This window comes from Myotis lucifugus, unplaced genomic scaffold, assembly GCF_000147115.1.
Source record: "Myotis lucifugus unplaced genomic scaffold, Myoluc2.0 scaffold_38, whole genome shotgun sequence".
Classification (NCBI taxonomy): Eukaryota; Metazoa; Chordata; class Mammalia; order Chiroptera; family Vespertilionidae; genus Myotis; species Myotis lucifugus.
In genome coordinates, this window is record NW_005871086.1 from 5,570,316 (window position 1) to 5,584,577 (window position 14,262).

The following is a 14,262-nucleotide window of genomic DNA, read 5'->3' on the forward strand; positions in this document are numbered from 1 at the left end:
CACTTTCAAGTATAAGCAAAGCATACAAACTAGATAAGGATTATATATTTTTAAAATCTATTCCATAAAAGGAAGGAAAAATTGGTCTAATGAGATGGAGGAAATGAAACCTATAAAAATTATTTTAAAAGTAAAATAAATAAGAAAAATTAAGAATACATCTATTTTAGAATGCATTACTTTGTGTTCTCAATAAAATATAAGAAAGCATAAACTTTATCAAATAAGATAAGATGAAAGAGAGCTTTATTAAAAGATAAAATATAAAGCAAACCAGCTGCATTAGGAATGAAGATTGTGGCATTAGTTCAGCTTTCCTTCACTTCTATCACTCACATTAAAAAAATAATAAAAAGATGAAAACAATAATCTCCATTCTTATGAAACCAGGACACAGTCACAACCCCAGGTCTCAGGTTATAAAAAATAACTGCCAAATACATTGAATTTTGGAAATTGAATAGGGCCCTGAAAGCATGCACAAAATTCTACAGTCCTCTGAAGAACGCAGTGTTTCTTGAAGGTTCTAGATGCTAAATGAATAAAAGGTCTTACCAGAAGTCTGAGAGTTAGAAAGAACAGTTAGATCTGATGGTGTAGGCAACACACATGTTGGTACATCATGAAGTGTGAAGTGAAGCAAAGTCCAGGGGAAAGCTTTCGTAGGAGCCATCTTTGGAAGAAGCAGGTGGAGAGGATATCAAGGTAAAGGAGCAACTCCCTGGGAGCCAGCTAATGAAAGTAAAACAAATATGCTAACTTATGACATAAAGTACATTAAAATTATAAGGTTTCACTATGAACCACTTATATCTTCTAATCTGATGAAGAGTAGAAAACTTTTCTATAAGAGAGGAGTGCTATGCAAAATATTTTTAAAACTCTGCAACTGATATACCAACCAATCAGAACCAAAGGAAATATATGAAATATGCATACTGGAAAAAAAGAGGGGAAATTATTTCTTTATGCCAAGAGTATTATTATACATGCTAGAGGCCCGATGCATGAAAATTTGTGCAAGAGTAGGCCTTCCTTCCCCTGGCTGCTGGCACTGGCTTCCCTCCAGCACCCAGGACCTGGGCTGGCTTCCCCTAGGCCTGTGGTCAGCAAACTCATTAGTCAACAGAGCCAAATATCAACAGTACAAAGATTAAAATTTTTTTTAAGAGCCAAATTTTTTAAATTTCCCGCCAAAATATAAGATGGCGCGTTAAAATGCCTATATCTTTTGAAGTATGGGTTCGATTGAAATGAAATATTTGGTAATACGCAGTTACAATCGGCCCGAGTTTACACGTTTCCCGCACTCCACCGCAAATCTATATGAACCGAGTTTAAGACGGCTCCCGCGGAGTACGCGCAATTCACGCGAGCCGACTTAACTCGTTTCCCGCAATCCAAGTGTTAAGAGCCAAATTTTTTAAACTTAAACTATATAGGTAGGTACATTGTTATTAACTTAATTAGGGTACTCCTAAGCTGGCCTTTGCTAAAAATGTTTCATTTTATAATAATAAAGCCACCAACACAAAATAATTACAATTCTTAAATTGATGACAAAAATACCTGTAGGATTTGCAGCTGGTTGGAAAAATACAGGTAACTTTATGCTTCAAGTAGGTACTTTTGTCACCCGCGTGCGATGTGCGGATGCGACTAGCACTAACCACTGCACAATGAGACTGCTGATTGACTGGCTCCCTCAACTGGTGCATGAATCGCGAGCGCCTCCCCCACACTGCATATTCCGCGGCCCACCTGCGCTGCGTCTCCCGTCGTCACCCGACCAACCGACACCCCCCACTTCTTCTAATGCCACTTCTTCAAAATAGACTCGCCCAGGCCGAAAACTGACTTCTGCGCATGGGCCACGAAGTTTCAATCGCACTGTATGTGTGCTCCCACACATGGTATTTTGTGGAAGAGCCACACTCAAGGGGCCAAAGAGCCGCATGTAGCTTGCAAGCCGCGGTTTGCCGACCACTGCCCTAGGCCACCCGCAGGCACCCAGGACCTCTCTGGCTTCCCCCCACCCAGCCCGACTTCATCAAGAAGGACGTCCAGAATGATGTCCAGAAGACATCTGGTCTAATTAGCATATTACCCTTTTATTATTATAGATTTATTATTATAGATGGAAACTGCAAGTGAATCAACTAAAAAAACAAGTAAAGTATAATAACAATTCAACAAGGTGGTATATACAAAAATGAATAGCTTTCCCATACACACTTAAGTTAGAAAATATAAGGAAAGAACATATCATCACATTTTAAGAACTACCAAAGAAAGCCAAAATAGGTAGAAGCAAATATAACAAGAAGATGTATGGCTTATTTGAAAAAATAAGCCATTAAAGAACCTAAAAGAGGTGGGAAACCATAAAGATAAAACCTGTTTTAAAATAGATTAATTAATACTACATGGATAAAATGCTCCATATATTAACCTAGAAATCAAATGTAATTTCAGTGTAAATAACAACATGATCATTGGAGGAAAAAGGGATACCTGATAGCAGTCATGAAAATTCTGGGGATGGGGGAAGAGAATCTAAGAGAGCATTAATACAAATAGTAAAACATACCTCAAAGCTACAGAAATTAAAACTGATACTTATCCAGAAATATATAGCATATCAACTGAAGAGAACAGAATTTAAAAATAGAAATAAATACATTATTCCATATTAGTTTATAATTTATATCACATTTTAAAACGGGACAGTGGGGGAAGAGTGATTCATTAATAAAATGATGTTGGAATGTACAGTTTACCATTATAAAAAAAATAAAGCTAAATCTATATCTAACTCTTTATGCTAAAAGAAATTTCAGGTTCATTTATTCTACATGTAAAAATGGATCTATAACAGTACTAGGACAAAATATTTATTTTTAAAAATAATCTTGGAGTAAGTCTGTTTTTAGTAAATTACAGAGCAGCAAACATAAAAACTTACTGCATTTTACTTCATAAAAATTTACAAATTAATAGGAAAATATGAATATAATAAACACGAACAAAAACAATGGATTAAAAATTTATAAAAATTAAAAAATGCAAAGGATGAAGACACAGGGAGGAGTGAAGAAAAAAAATTATGAAAATTGCTCAAACACTCCCCTTTGGAATTAAGGAAATACATGTTAAATCTAGACAGTCTTTTCCAAATTCAATTTTGGAAAAAAGAATACTTTTTATTCTTAAAATTTTAAAGTAGGACCCACCATACACACATACAGCCTTTAAAACATGTTTACACTAAAGAGCTAATTATATGTGTACTGGAGAATTATCTCTTTCGGGATATCCAGATTATACTCTCCAAAAGCTGTTTCAGTTTATCAGCATTCCTTGTCACTCCTGGTTACACATTTGTTTTTCCAAATGTACAAGTCCCATGTGGTTTCAAAGGGAAGCGGGGAGCTGGCCGTGCCTTCTTCCATGTCTCAAGAGTGAACATAAAAGTCAAAAAAAAGCAACAGCAAACCATGATATTTAAGACTGCTAAAAAAAAAAAAGAGGCCTCTCTCTTCACCGGAGATTGTGAGTAATTAAGATCTAAGGAAGCCTAAAGCTGTTGGTCATCTTCTCTGCCATTTGTCAAGACCTTTGCTATATTATTCAGAGCAGGCTGCTTGCCATAACAAATAGATCCAAAAATAAATACTGGCTCAAACTAAATAGAAATGTATTTGTTGCTCACATACTAGTAGAAGTTGAAGATGACTCCAGTTTGGAGAGAGAGGTGGGAGAAGTCTGATCCAAACAGCAGTTCAGGGATCTAGGTTGTCAGAGGTCCTGCTGTCTTCAGCAACAGGCTTTCAGGGATTCCCGGGCATGAAGGAGAAAAGTTTAGGTTTTCAGGATGTAGGCTTAGAAGTGGCTCATATCATTTCCATTCATATCCCACTGACTAACACTCAGTCACATGGCCACACTGAACTGTAAGGAAGACTGAGAAACAGGCCAAGTATGTAACTGGAAGAGGAAGAAATGGGTATTGGTGGGAAACCTACAGTCTCTGACACAATCTTCCATTGGACACATGAGGTCCCGCTAAAAGTCTTGGACTCCTGGGCAATGCTTAGGTCTCTCCAACAGGCTCAGATGTGCTTCCTCAAAGTCAGGTAACTCCCAACTCCAACCAATATCGAATGGTAAAGGAAGACTAAGATAACAGTAATGTAAGAATGTGGCTGCATCTTTGGTGGATGAATCTTGGCTTTGTGTTAACTTCGAATTTGTTAAATGCCCTGTGTCTCCGAATTAGAATGTATTCTCTCACACTACTGGGAGGTTGAGTTTTACATTATCTTCCCAGTTTCATTTGGACGGATGAAGCCAAGCTCACTACTTCAAGAATTTCTAGTTTGAGCCCGTATTTATTTTTGGATCATGAATTTTTATATGAGCAATATTAGGAATCTCCTGAGTTAATACTACTCTCCCTGCATTTTCCTTTTCTCTCAGAGGTGTTTGAATCATTCATTTTAGATTTTGACCATCAGTACTATTGAGCCTCTTTTTGGAGGAGAATAAACTCTGTGAGATTATGAATATTTTTACCTTAATGCTCCATTTCCTCCTGGTAAAGAGAAATCAATATGGGGAAATGTGAAGTTTTTACTTTTTCTACTGTGATCTTTTACTAACAGGTAATGGTTTTGTAAGGGAGGAAAATTAATTTTATCTCTACCCTTCCTAGTTCTAGATTGAAACTTCCTGCAATAAAAAGGCGTATTAACAAGAGAAAAACAAACAGGAGTTTACCAACAGATATACCTCGTGTACACATGGGAGATACCTAGTAAAACTAAACAAAACTCTTGGAAATGGCGAAGCCATAATCTTAAATACCATCTTCAGCCAAAGACGAAAGAAAGATGTTGGGGTGTGGGTAGGCAATTCACAGTAAGTGAGAAGGAGGAATGTTTGAGGTGGGATGCTATATAGCTAATTAAAAATATGATTTCAAAGACAATTTAAGAACATGAAAAAGATAATACTATAGCTATTACATGATACCAATTATTAAATAAACCCTACGAAGTCTGGAAGGTTATTTTTAAAATTACCAATTTTTAATCTTATTCTTTTTATTTTACCATTTGAAATATTTCTCAAATTTTCTACTTTATAGCAAAAGTAAAAGTTATCATTATATAATTGATATACCCTACCTAATTCTAGGGAAAGAAATGAAGTAAGATGATCAGTTCATCAGTGGATAGGCTGTGTTATTTCTAGTGCCCAAAGGACTTTCATGGGCTCAGTTTACACTTGTGTTATGGGGAAAGGAGAGGGAAAGAAAACACAGCATGAGAACAGTGTGAGGCATGTTCAAATCCACTGCTCACAGCAGGGAAAAACAATTGCTTCCTCCCCTGTTTCCAGTGACCTAGCTGCGTGTGGATCATAGTGTCAGAAAAAGTATCCAAATTTGCCTTCAACATGGCTTCCCTCTGTTATTTTTACATCAGTAAATACCTAGTCCAAAGGAGCCTCTGAGAAACCTCAAGGCCTTGCCCTGCCCTGGTTCACTCTGGCTAAAAGTCTTCAAATCAACAACTGCTTATTGTAGGAGACAGACAGTTTCATAATAGGCGTCAAGGCCCCCTACAACTACACTATGACCTAAGAATGATTGTATCATTAGTTAGATTCTAAGGATGTTATTAAACTCTTTAAAATGATTCTCTGTGAATTTAGACCCCTGTAGACTGGAAGAACTCTTTTGTAAATACATATCTCTTCTTTGCAAAGAAAAATAATTTGCATATTATTCTTCCCAGATTGCTTGTTTACTGCTCCTACATCAACTTCAATAATGAAAGCTTTAACTGTAGGTGCTGAGCACAATGATGAAAATACGTGAATTTAAATGTTTGTGTGTAAAGATGTTTGAAGGGATTAATTTTTATCTGGCTATTCAAATAGGATTAAAGGGATCAACTTGGATAATAAAGGCACATTATAAATACGTATGTTGTCTCTAATTAATAGGTTCAGATATGGATATAAGAATGACAAATTATTACAGAAGAGCCCATGATTACATTATTTTTAAATAATTGAAAGGAAACTCATGAGTCATTAGTAAAGAGATGACTTTGAAATGAGGCAAACTCATTCAGCAAATATAATACTTTGCAAGGCACATTTCCTATTTATATGTACAGTTAATAACATCTATTATGCAGTCTTAGTCCTAGAAAGCCTGTGTTTGTTGAGAGAAATACTTTAAAACAGAAGCTTAATTATATAGTGCTCAAGTTTCTCTGGCAACATCAAAAGGGAGAAAGTCATTTGTGTTTTAATGAATATTTTGAAAGAGAAAATAAGTTCTTAAGTTAGAGACACGGAGAATGTAGGAGAAAAAAAGATGGTAGATTCTAATTTTTTTTCAGTATATAACAACAAAAGCTATAAGGGGAGAAAATTGATATATATTACAAAAGCCTTTATATATATAAGCCTATATATAGGTGTATAAAAGCCTACATATAAAAGCATATAAAAGCATATGAGAGAGAGAATACAAAAGCTTTGTAGTTTTTATCCCAGGATTTTGTGTTTTGCCCCTGAGAATTGCTCAAGCACATTATAAATAAAAATATTTATTTTCAAGGAAAAGAGTCCTCTTTAGCTCTCCTTAACCAGATTTTCCCCCAAACACTATACCTATCACATTTTGAAGAAATTTAGTGACCCATCCTAAAGGAGCCAGTAGGTGACAGTAGCATTTGCAAGTGATTTTAACTTGACTCACGATTTTGACAAAAGGAAATATACCAATCCTATATAATAAAAGCCCAGTGACTGAAATGGCGGAACAACCTTTATGACCAGTATGACCAGAATGATCATGGCCCCTCGCCCCTGCTCGCCCCACCCCCCAGCGGGGACCCCTACCCCGATTGGGGGCCCCAATCAGGGCAGGCCGGTCAGCCCCCACCCATGCACCCGGCCTCTATCCTATATATTAAAAGGCTAATATGCAAATCGACCGAATGGTGAAATGACTGGTCACTATGATGCACACTGACCATCAGGGGGCAGATGCTCAACACAGGAGCTGCTCCCTGGTGGTCAGTGCACTCCCACAAGGGGAGCACCACTCAGCCAGAAGCCGGGCTCATAGCTAGCAAGCACAGCGGCGGTGGCGAGAGCCTCTCCTGCCTCCGCAGCAGCGCTAAGGATGTCCGATTGCCAGCTTAGGCCCGCTCCATGAGGGAAGCAGTCCTAAGTCATCAGTCGGACATCCCCTGAGGGCTCCCAGACTGTGAGAGGGCACAGGCTGGGCTGAGGGACCCCCCACAAGTGCACAAATTTCGTGCACCAGGTCTCTAGTTAGTATTATAAAATGATTATCAATTTATACATGTTGACAGAGAGATAAATCTGGTGGTATCCAATTTAAATTATACTTCTTAGAAATAAAGTGATAGGTTTTATTCTTTGGTAGAATGTATTTTATAAGGTAGAAAGACATTAGCTAGTATTGAATGCCATCTCTCTATATAAAACCCTAATATGCAAATTGACTGAACAGCAGAACGACCAGTTGCTATGACACACACTGACCACCAAGGGGCTCAATCCAGGAGCTGCCCCTGGCCCGCAGGCCCCAACCAACAGCAGCAGAGGGCGGCGGAGCCAGAAAGTAGGCGGTGCCAGGCCAGCCAAGGTGAATATGAGCTGGGGCCCCAATCACTACGCTGGTTGCCCCACAGATCGGCCCTGATCGCCAGCCAGACCTAGAGACCCTATCCATGCATGAATTTTGTGTACCAGGCCTCTAGTCATTTAATAAAATAGGTGCAAAGATGCTGACAGCTCATATGGTAGCCAATCTCTAATCTCCAGTTCCTGGATCCACCAGTGGTCCACTAACTAGTATAATTATCTTAAAAATAACAGAATTTTTGAAAGGAGGACTATTTATCTTAATGACTACTTGCTAGAACTTTCCAGAACTCTGTTCAAGCTCAGCTTTAGACAAATAAAAGAATAAAATGAAAATTAGTTTTCTGTTCCCTTTTTCCTCTCCCATGTGGCTACTCTTCCATGCATTGTCTCTTGTCCCCATGAGTGCCCTCTATCTTGAACCACAGCACTCTCATGCCACACCTGTACTTGTCAGCACCCGTTGCTTATCTTTGATTTCTCCTCATTTTTAATAATTTAACTTATTAAATTATTAATGTTAATAATCACATTTTACCTTAGTGAGGAATATTCACTTTTTAAACTTGGAAGCGTAGTATTGTATCTCAAAGGAATGAATCCTTCCTTTCTCCTTTAATCCTTCCTTATTTTGTTATTTTCTTTTTGTTTTTAACCAGGGATGACACCAAAATAGTCTACTCACTTCTGTTAACATTTCTATTACAAACACTTCCACTATGTTTCCTTAAGCATAGTGCAGAATCATCCTCAGATATTAACATTGTCTTTGGTTACTCTGATGAATTTACACTTGTGAGGAAATTCTACAAACCTGCTACCAACACCCACCCCCAAATATCCAGGATGCTGAAATCATCAGCAACTTTCTGATTGTGCCTCAAATGTTGTACAATACCTAAAATAAAATGGGAACAATATGCCTATTTTCTTCTTTTTTAAAAAACATTTTGCCTAATTCTTCTACCTCTTTAGCATATGCTGATTTATGTATGTTCCCTAAAGTGATGACACCTCTGACCTCCCAGGACTTGGCTCTGGAAGCCAAGGGCCTTCAAGGTAAGATGGCATGTGACTGTCACAGCCATAGTTCGGGTTCCTAGGACTGCTAGCATACATGACACTACACTTGAGGACCCCAAATGTACCTCAGTTATTGCAACAGAAATCAAAAGGAAAACGAGATCATCATTTAACACCATGGCATTCAATTTTGAGTTTCATATCTTGGGCTCTCGTGGTTGCCTTATTTAAAGCCCTTCTTTTTTTGCCAACACTTCCTTTGAACTCTGAGAGATGCATCCATCATGATATGAGATTGGATCTGTAGCTCCAGGAACAGGAATAATAATCAGAGGTGTATATATAAACTGAAAACCTCTGCATTCCTCCCAACCATGCCCTGTAGTAGGAATGCTAAAATAATGCTAATGCAAGAAAAGATATTCCAGTGTCATTTTAGATTTCAAGCATTGCACATTCGTACCCATGATTATGTCAAAATATACACATAGGTATCATTTGAGAGAGAATTTATTATAAAAGAAAATATAAAAAAGCAAAGCTAGCCTGACCTTGCTTTATTTATTTTTTTTAAATCAGTGCTTGCACTAGAGTTGAATAAATTTGTCCAACTTAACATGAAATTGTGTTGGTCTGAGGATAAAAAGTAAAACTGGTAAGCCTATTCATGTGGAGTGAAAAGAAGAGAACATAAAAGAACCATAAAACATCTCCCCTCTGGCATTAAAAATGCATTTAAAAAAATCAAACATACTTTTTAATAATATGTTTTATGTAAAAGAATAGAATTGAAAGCTTCAGAAGCAAGAAAATTCACATTTAATTCTGGGGATCTCTCCCTAGGGTGAAAAAGAGAAAAGTATAAGAACTGGTATTTGGGGGGGAGGGGGGGCTTGTTTTGTTGTTTTTTGTTTTTTAGTCTGGACATGATTGCAAGAGACAAGGATTAACAAATGTTTTTCCTTTCAGGTTTGCATACCTTTGTATGTTTTATTCACTTCTCTTATGCCTAGACTTGTATGCCTAGGAAAAAAATATTTTTCTGAGAGATTCATCAAATCATTTATTTTAAATCAAGTAGAATTCAAGTGATTCCAATTTTGCTTTCCAGACCCAAAGATCAATAGTGCCAAGGTAGCATTTCTACTTAGCCTGTTGCTAGCTTTTGAAATGCAATATTTTATGAAGTCAGTGTTTCCTTCCATCAAAAGTGAAAGAAATAGGCCTAAATTGATTCTCTGTTGCTATTTGTTGTTCTTTTTCAGGTCTATTTGTTTACCATCACTAATAGTTGTTCTTTGGACCAGACCGCTAGAAAAGTGTCATAAAAGTATATGGGTATGGAAACTCAGAAATGGCTAAGAATTCATTTTAAAAACTCAGTAATTTCAGGAAAAACACTTCTAGTTACTATTACTAGTAATCCATAGCCTTTCCTTAGAGTGAACTTGGTGAAACATTATGATAAAGAGAAGACACTCATAACCTCCAAGACCTCATTTATTTCTGAACAGTCCTCTAAGACATATATCTGAGAGTTAAAGGCTCAAATTCTGTAAGCTAAAAGTTTGTTAAGCATAACTGAGCTGAGACTAGAGGGAAAATCCTCAGTCTAATTCCTCGTGTCAGGTCCTCTTTAAGCTCAGCTGGGCTTATTCTCCCTTTTCAGAAAAAAGCAAGCAAGGGGAAAAAAGCCAACAGGTAAAAAGATCAGAATGTACTTTCTAAGTTTCAGCCTAGAGGGAATTTTTAGCCTTAAGTTATAAATTCCAGAAAATAAGAGTTTATAAGGGAAACAGTGACAGAACCTTAATTATGGTATTGCAAAGGGCAACGCTGTAATAAAAAGGAACTACCCCTGAGATGAAATGCTTAATCTTTGAGTGAGATGTGGCCTAATAACTCAAAAAGAGAGTGGTGCGATGATTCAAGTCCTCACTTGCCGCAGCCTGTTGTGTGCCCTTTATGAAATTCACTGTCACCTTCAGCTCCTTCCTTTCTAACTAAGCTTCACTTTGCTCTGGACCAGGTAGAAAAGAAAGGTCACAATGAACCAAGCAATGGCAAGTCACTTTTTTTTCTGACAAAAGCTGTTTTCCTACATGTGTATCAGAAAATCAGAGAAGCTGGAAAGGACCAAGAGGGGCCATGTGATCCAACCCCTGTCTCTCTCTCTCTGCAGATAAAGCCTAAGTCATCAAAATCAGAGGAAGAAGGTAGCCCAAAGTTTACTTCTTCAATGAATGAGGGGGAATTCACATCTTTCCTTAGAAACTCTGTGTTGGCTTCAAAGTCAAGAAATCTGTTAGGTGAACCCCAATTCTTAATTTAGATGACTCCCTTAGCCTCACACCATTGTCTGTAGACAGGAGGTGCCCTGGATAAACACATGTCAGACACTTGGAGAAATGTATGAAGTCAATGTTTAGCATGCTGTCTTTGTCAAATAATTCCAAGTCTCTTTATTAGTACAGTGAAGGGCCAATTTCCTAATCTTTTTTTTTCAGGTCCCCTCTCCCCAGAATGTTCTTTGTATTTCTACCTTTGTCTTACAATGTATAGGGTGTCCCCCCAAAATATAAATACACTTTGAATAATGATTAATTCCAATGGGTTAAATCTGAAAAGAAAGAAACATCAATTGCGCTATTAGCTGTTAAAGTCTGTATACATTTTGGGGGGGCACCCTGAACATATAGCATCATAACTCAAACATCTAACTTAGTTCCTAGTCCATAGTAGACATTTAGTACTTGTTTTTGAGAGACTAAATGTCAGCAACTAAAAAGTAGATGCTCAAGTGGACATTAAACAGCAAACCAATTAAACAACAAGACAAAACCATTTTGCCTTCCAAATAGCCATTTTTCTAGCTTCAGTTCCCTTGATTTAAATTGTATCTAAAACAATTAATTCACCATGTTTCTTGGTTTAAATATTACATAGATACATGCAAACTATATATCTGTCTGACAGCAGTGTTATGACCCAAAGAAATTACATTTTATCTCCAACAGAGTAATATTTTCAGAAAACATACATTAGCAAGGTCATTGTCTCACTCATGGGAAAGCGAAGCTGAACAGATGCAAAGCCATGCATTCGTAGATAGATATGGAGCACATCCTACCCTCCCTTAAATCTAAGCCCTAAGACTGAGTGTTTGCAGCAGTGCGCCAGGGCCCCAAAGTCATGGCTGGAGAAGTTCTGGCTGCACAGCTCCAGGCACCTACTGATACCAAACACTCACTTAAGAAACTCCTGCAAGGCAAGACATAGCCCATCACATTTCCGATTCCTACTGGAAAAGAAATAGAGAAAGCGGGAAACAGAGAGGCATCCAGGAACACCACACGGAACTAAGACATCAATGTTGATTGTTCTTTCCCAACTTCCTTCCCCCAAATAAAAAGAGACTCTTGGATTTCTGTTGTCTTGAAAAGAAAAAGCCTCTATCTGATCCTATAGTAAGCTTTGTATCAGACCAACCCTCTCAGAATTCCTCAAGAAAACAACCTGGCTGTTCTCTCAACAGAAGTGGCTGTCCTCTGGCTGGTATTGGGGGTAAACAAGGAAGTAAGATCATCTACATTGTATTCAATTTACAAGCGGGCACAACTTACAAGTGAAAGATGCAGAATCCCTTTCTTATCTGAATTGGAGACATTGACTTTGCCTCAGTAAGGAAAATCACCAAGAGGGTAAACCTCAGTAGTTAACCATATGATTGCACATAACAGTGTGGTATTTTGCCCGACTTTACAGTTAGAAACATTCGTTTTTATGATTGTGTGTCTCATACAGTATTTACTTTGATATACTTTTATGTGATGCCTTTTAAACTTTAATTTGCATTTCTTTTGGAAACAGTGAGAGGATAGTTTACTTTCCAATCCTAGCCAATAAATGACACAAGGAAGGAAGAAAGGAAGGGAAGGAGGGAGAGAGAAGAACTTTGATAAATTTTTAATTTTTCTTTGAGAAACTATAAGTAGTCTTCTGCTTGATTCCTTTGTATGGTAACATGTTTCCAATGGGAGAAAATTAAAGGATGTTTAAAATGTTTAAGATCAAATAAGTACCTGGGGGGAAAACTACTTTCCATAATTCCTCTAAGCAAGAGCCAGGATGAAATATGCCCAGCTGCTACAAAGGTGATCAACTTTCCAAGGGAGATACAGAGACAGATAGATGTTGAAACACATATATGCACCTACACATCCATCTGTGTTTATGTGGGAAACATTTACAGTAGGTGTACATCAAACAAAGCTTGCACACAAAATACTATGTTCAACTCTGGTCATGAAAATTGCAAAATTTGTGAATGTTTATATACTTTGTGCATGAAATTTAAGATTGCATGTGGTAGATTTATTGTGATATATACCTGGTAATACAGTATTCTGAGATAGAACATGAAATATTTCCATTTTGATCTAAAGTCTATCAGTATTATTTATGGCTATAGATAAGGAGAGAGGCTTTGCAACAGAGAATATCAATGATTATTACATTTTATCCTTTTTGTCATGAATGTTAATGATCATTTGGGGACAATAGCTACATTCACAAATGCGAGTAAATGAGAACAATTATGTCATTTAATAGAAAGCATAGGTAGTACTAAAAAGCCTTACTTTAAATAAAAATAGTTTTCTGCACTCCATGACTTGGTTACAGCAATGTGAGAATCCTCAGACTCTCATGAAATCTGAGTTGTCTGTTGATAACATCAAGTTCAGAAGCTTGAACCTGGATGACATTTTGTAGATCAGCCACCTGCCATTCATGCTTCCCAACACCCTGTTCAAACTTGCTGGAAAGAATCTCATACACTTTAATCTTCAAAACCTTGAAAAATGATCAGTGTGCCATAGGCGTTCAACCTGTAAACTTTTTTTTAACCTCTTCATTAAATACCAGGATTGCAGTCTGAGTCTGGCCGTGACCTGGGCAAAGATTTTAATGCCTATTAGATACACACACATTTTTTTTACCAAGAGTATTCACTGTTGCTTTATTTATAATGCTGGAAATGGTGAACAACATAAATGTCTACATAAAGGAATCCATTGTGGCATAGCCACATGACAGACTATTAGAAATCCATTAAGAATTAAATTTTTCATGCTAAAATATGACAAAGATAAAAAACTTGCAAACCAATCTAACTTTAAAAATAGTAACGTAAAAAAAACCCTAAATAAAATGTTGACAATGAAAATCCACAGTACATTATGCAAATTGATTTATGACAAGAATTCAAAAGTGTTTCAATCTTAAAACCCCATTAATAAAAGTCATTATATAAATAGGTCAAAGGAAAAAATATGATTACTACGAAAACTGTCAAAAGCATTTGATAAAATTCAAATGTGCTTCCTACTACAAAAAATAAAAAACTTATTTTTGAGAATGGACATACATATTCCCCAAAATTAAGAATCATGCTAACTAGTAAAATATTAAGAGAATTTCCAGAGAAGTCGGCAATATGACATGGAACAGTCTTTTATATTTGTTATTTAATATTGTTCTTTA